We start from the raw sequence: 5,384 nt of genomic DNA on the forward strand, positions 1-5,384 counted from the left end.
TTCTGCTTCTAATGTTATGGAGCAGCAGTCCTAGTAGCCTTTGTTCTGGCTTTTGGCAGGACTCTTTCCCCAAAATGTGCTATGGCACAGATCAGTGCCTTACTATGTGTTATGTTCTCCCAGTCATTGTTTTTGTCTCACCTTTCGTTTTTCACCTTTCCACCTTTTTTCTTTCTTTATGTTCTAGGCAGAATTTTATGCTATGTTATAATTACTGGTGTGCATCCTTGGCTGCCGGGGTTGTGCCTCCCTCCGCATCGGGATATACTTTTTGCGCCACAAGCTCTGACGATTAAAAATGGTACTAAAGCTTAGCACGTTAAACGTTAGGGGGCTAAATAGCCCTTACAAGCGCAACCTGATGTGGAGGGAGGCCCTCTCCCTGCAGTGCGATATCTTCTGTGCCCAAGAGACACATATACTAGCTGCTGATGCTAACCGTCTTAAACACAGATGTTTCCCAGTTATCCTCCAGGCTCACTGCACTAAAAAGAAAAGAGGAGTGCTGCTAGCAATCAGAAACACGGTGGCGTATACTGCGGTATCCTCCAGTGTCGACTCCGGTGGGCGGTATATTATTCACGTATGTTATCTGAACAACGTCTTATACACCTTGGTAAGTCTCTATGCACCCAACACACATCCTCAACGCTTCCTTCAGAAGCTCCTGAATAAGGTCCAATCCGTCCAACAAGGGAGGGTCCTTATTTGTGGTGATTTTAATATAGTCCCAGATATATCTGTAGACTCATCCTCCCTTACAAGAAGGAACTCTACTACACTAACGGGCATACTCTCTAAGATGGCCCTATACGACATTTGGCGCCTACACCATGCCTCGGAACGTGATTACACGTATTTCTCTCCCTCACATCTGTCGTATTTCCGCATAGATCTTGTGCTGGTGGACAGAGCTTCACTCCTGTCTATCACAAATTCCGAAATAGGTACCATATCATGGTCAGACCATGCACCCGTTTCAGTGACAGTCTCAGAACAGTATAACCGCCCTCCGAACCCGACTTGGAGACTAAATGAATATTTACTGGCAGACCTGGATTGCCAGCTAGAGGTGAAAGCCGCACTGTCTGAATATTTTCAGAATAATGTTAACTCAGTAGATAATCCTTCTATCACCTGGATAGCGCACAAGGCCTATATTAGGGGCATTTTTATTAAGCTTGGGCACAGAGCTAAAAAGAAAAGGGAACACCTCACTACTTATCTACTGAACAAAATCCGTGCATTAGAGATTCTGAATAAAGCGTCTCCTACTCTTAGCCACTCGGAGGAGCTTTGCTCCCTTAGGGCTCAGCTGAGGGAGCACATGCTGCATAAATATGAAAGGTCCCTGAAAAAAGTGAAAGCTCTGTATTATTCCCAAGCAAATAAGGCTGGGAAATTACTAGCCAACAGAATCAAATGTAAGGCCCAAAATTCCCGGATCGCCTTTCTCTGGAACCCTTCAAAAACCCACAAAATATATGACCCAAAAGGAATTGCAAACAGTTTCATGTCTTTTTACTCACAACTCTATAACTTAGCTGATAATAAGGAGGTGGTTCAGCCTTCTGTACAGGACATAGATAAATTCCTCGACTCCCTCTCATTGCCTTCCATGTCTGAAGAGCAAAAAACTAAAATATGCATGCCCACCACACTGGAGGAAATACTGCGTATTATTAAGCAATTACCCCATCAAAAGAGTCCCGGCCCGGATGGCCTGTCTAACTCCTACTATAGACTCTTCTCAGAGATCCTAGGGCCGCACTTGCACTCATCCTTACTGAGAACTAGGTCAGACGGTCATATGCCCAAAGAGATGCTAGAGGCCACTATTGTCACTTTGCCAAAACCTGGCAAGGAGCCAACCGCCCCCCAAAATTTCCGGCCTATTTCCCTCCTCAACACTGACCTGAAAATATACGCTAAATTACTGGCGAACAGGTTGGCGGAGATCGTCCCGTCCCTGATTGCCCCTGATCAAGTGGGTTTCGTTGCAGGTAGGCAAATCACTGACAACTCTAGAAGAGTATTAAACCTTCTTGATAGAGTCAACAGTCTGCGAATACCCGCGGTGTTCCTTACGCTGGATGCCGAGAAGGCATTCGACCGAGTTAATTGGTCGTTTGCCTTCTCGGTGCTCCAAAAGATGGGATTCCCTGCTGATGTCATCAAAGCTATAGGAGCATTGTACAGGGGCCCTGCTGCTCGAGTTTTGACCAATGGGGAACTGTCAGACCCCTTTATCCTTTCAAATGGAACTAGGCAGGGATGTCCCCTATCCCCCCTCATATTTATTTTATCCTTAGAGCCGTTAGCGCAAGCTATCAGACAAAATGGGAGTATCTCGGGAGTCCAGATTGGTGATAGGCAACACACTCTTTCACTATATGCGGATGACATAATCCTTTCCCTAACCAACCCGGCCGTATCCCTCCATGAGCTAAAAAAGGTCATACACACTTATGGCTCTTTGTCATTTTATAAGCTTAACGAGAGCAAGTCCCAAGCCCTCCCCCTTTTTATACCCAATCATACCCTGAACCAGTTAAAACAGTCCTACTCTTGGGATTGGCAAACATCAGGAGTTCAATACCTTGGGGTCCAACTTACCCCCACTATCCCAAAATTGTACGAAGCGAATTTTCCTATTTTCCTCATAGATCTCCAGAAAGAATTGGATAACATAATGAAAACTGAGCTTTCATGGTTGGGCAGGGTGGCAGCCTTTCAGCAGCATGTGCTCCCTAAGCTTCTTTATTTGTTCAGAATTCTCCCATTGGACCTTCCCAGCTCCTTCTTTAATACTGTTAACAAACTACTGAATAAGTTTATTTGGAAGAAGGGCCCACCTCGCATCGCTAAATCAATAATGTCCAAATTTAGGAAAGTGGGAGGCCTAAATCTTCCAAATATTTTTGATTACTACCTTGCCACTAGAGTACACCAACTTAAGGAATGGTGGGTCGCTGATAGTTCCAAATATTGGGTCCATATTGAACAGACACTTGCCCCTACCCATAATTTGAAGGCTATATTGTTAGCCTCTCTTTTCAAGGAACCATCACCACACCCCCTCCCGTATTTACTCTCTGCCTCTTTGAAAGCCTGGAAAAGATACCATGGAGGTGAGCGCAAGACATCTGTTTCCATAGCAAAAATCACTCCAATAGAGGCGTTGCAATACCTTATCCCTGATCTCTCTCTAGAGGGATGGAAAAAGGAGGGAATAGTAACGGTGGTGGAGTTGCTCAATTTGGAGGATCTTGACTCCTTTGAAAACTTGCAAAAAAGGTTCAAAATACACAAAAACGACTTTTATAAGTATTTGAGAGTTCGCCACCTCTTAGCCACAAATCCTACGCTACGGGTCCATTCACATACGGAACTCCTGTGCCAATGGAACTTAACACAGTCCAAGTGGAAGGGAGTCCGTCCTCTATATACATTCTTAGGCAAGAAAAACTCATTTGTAAAAACCACACCCATTATCTCGTGGGAACAGGATCTTGGTCGCAGCATCCCCCCAGCGCAGTGGTCCACAGCTATCACATATGCAACTAAACGACTGAAATGTGTATCTCACCTTGAAGCATATTCGAAAACTCTACTCAGATGGTACTTCACCCCTCTGAAATTGAGCCGCATTTATCCTGGCTTGGCGCCGCTGTGCTGGAGGGGATGTGAGGGCAGAGGGTCCCTTATGCACATATTATGGAGCTGTCCCTTGCTAAAAGATATATGGTCTAGCATCTTCCAGCTAGTGTCAAAGTTAACGGGCCGTGAGCTAAACAGTGACCCGGCTTTGGCCTTGCTCTTTATTAACATTACAGAGATCCCATATGATTTTAGGACCATTGCCATGCACTTATTCCTAGCCACAAAGTTGGCCATAACTAGGAACTGGAAAAGTTCATCAATTCCGACCATACAGGAAATCATCAACTCAGTGGACACTACTAGGTCTTTTGAAAAAATGTTAGCACACAAAAACTTTGCGGTACGCAAATTTGAAAGGGAGTGGGCACAGTGGAGTGGTAACTCCAATGATCAATAGATGGTCTCTAACCCCCTATAATCATAAATGGTGTTTACATTGTCATTACTTACTTGCATTATCTTATGCCTTGATGTACACTCAGAAGCCTCTATATTCTACACAGAGTCTGCCTCTCTGCCTTTTCTTTATTTATTTTCTAGTTTCTCCGTCCATTTCTCCATGTTTATTCTGTAAGATCTGGTCATTGGATTGTACTGATGTTATACTAACCTATTGTACAGATGTAATCTTTGGAGTACATGATTCCACCTGGTACATGCAAACGACGCATATTAATGTAATATAATATAACCCGTTGCACGGGTGATATGTACGATCCCTCTGATCACTGTATTTTCTTGGATTTAGAAAAAATTCTCAATAAAGATATATTGAAAGATAAAAGTGCCCTGTCTGACCCAGGAAGAAGTACAACAGCAACTTAAAAAGATTAAAATAGACAAATCGACCAGGACTGGATGGCATACACCCCTGTATCCTAAGGGAATTAAGTAATGTCATAGCCAGACCCTTATTTCTGATATTTGCAGACTCTATACTGACAGGGAATGTCCCACAGTATTGGTGCATAGCAAATGTGGTGCCAATATTCAAAAAGGGTCCAAAAACAGAGCCTGGAAACTATAGGTCGGTAAGTTTAACATCTGTTGTGGGTAAACTGTTTGAAGGTTTTCTGAGAGATGCTATGTTAGAGCATCTCAACGGAAATAAGCAAATAACACCATATCAGCATGGCTTCATGAGGGATCAGTCATGTCAAACTAATTTAATCAGTTTCTATGAGGAGGTAAGTTCTAGACTTGACAGCGGCGAATCAATGGATGTCGTATATCTGGACTTCTCCAAAGCATTTGACACTGTACCACATAAAAGGTTATTATATAAAATGAGAATGCTTGGACTGGGAGAAAACGTCTGTATGTGGGTAAGTAATTGGCTGAAGGATAGAAAACAGAGGGTGGTTATTAGTGGTACACACTCAGATTGGGTCACTGTCACTAGTGGAGTACCTCAGGGGTCAGTATTGGGCCCTATTCTCTTCAATATATTTATTAATGATCTTGTAGTAGGCTTCCATAGTAAAATATCAATTTTCACAGATGACACTAAACTGTGTAAAGTAATTAACACCGAAGAGGACAGTATACAACTACAGAGCGATCTGGATCGACTGGAGGCTTGGGCAGATAAGTGGCAGATGAGGTTTAATACTGACAAATGTAAAGTTATGCACATGAGAAGGAATAATGCAAGTCACCCGTACATACTAAATGGTAAAACACTCAGTAACACTGACGTGGAAAAGGATCTAGGAATATTA

The sequence above is a fragment of the Bufo gargarizans genome, chromosome 9 (genome assembly GCF_014858855.1).
Source record: "Bufo gargarizans isolate SCDJY-AF-19 chromosome 9, ASM1485885v1, whole genome shotgun sequence".
Taxonomy (NCBI): Eukaryota; Metazoa; Chordata; class Amphibia; order Anura; family Bufonidae; genus Bufo; species Bufo gargarizans.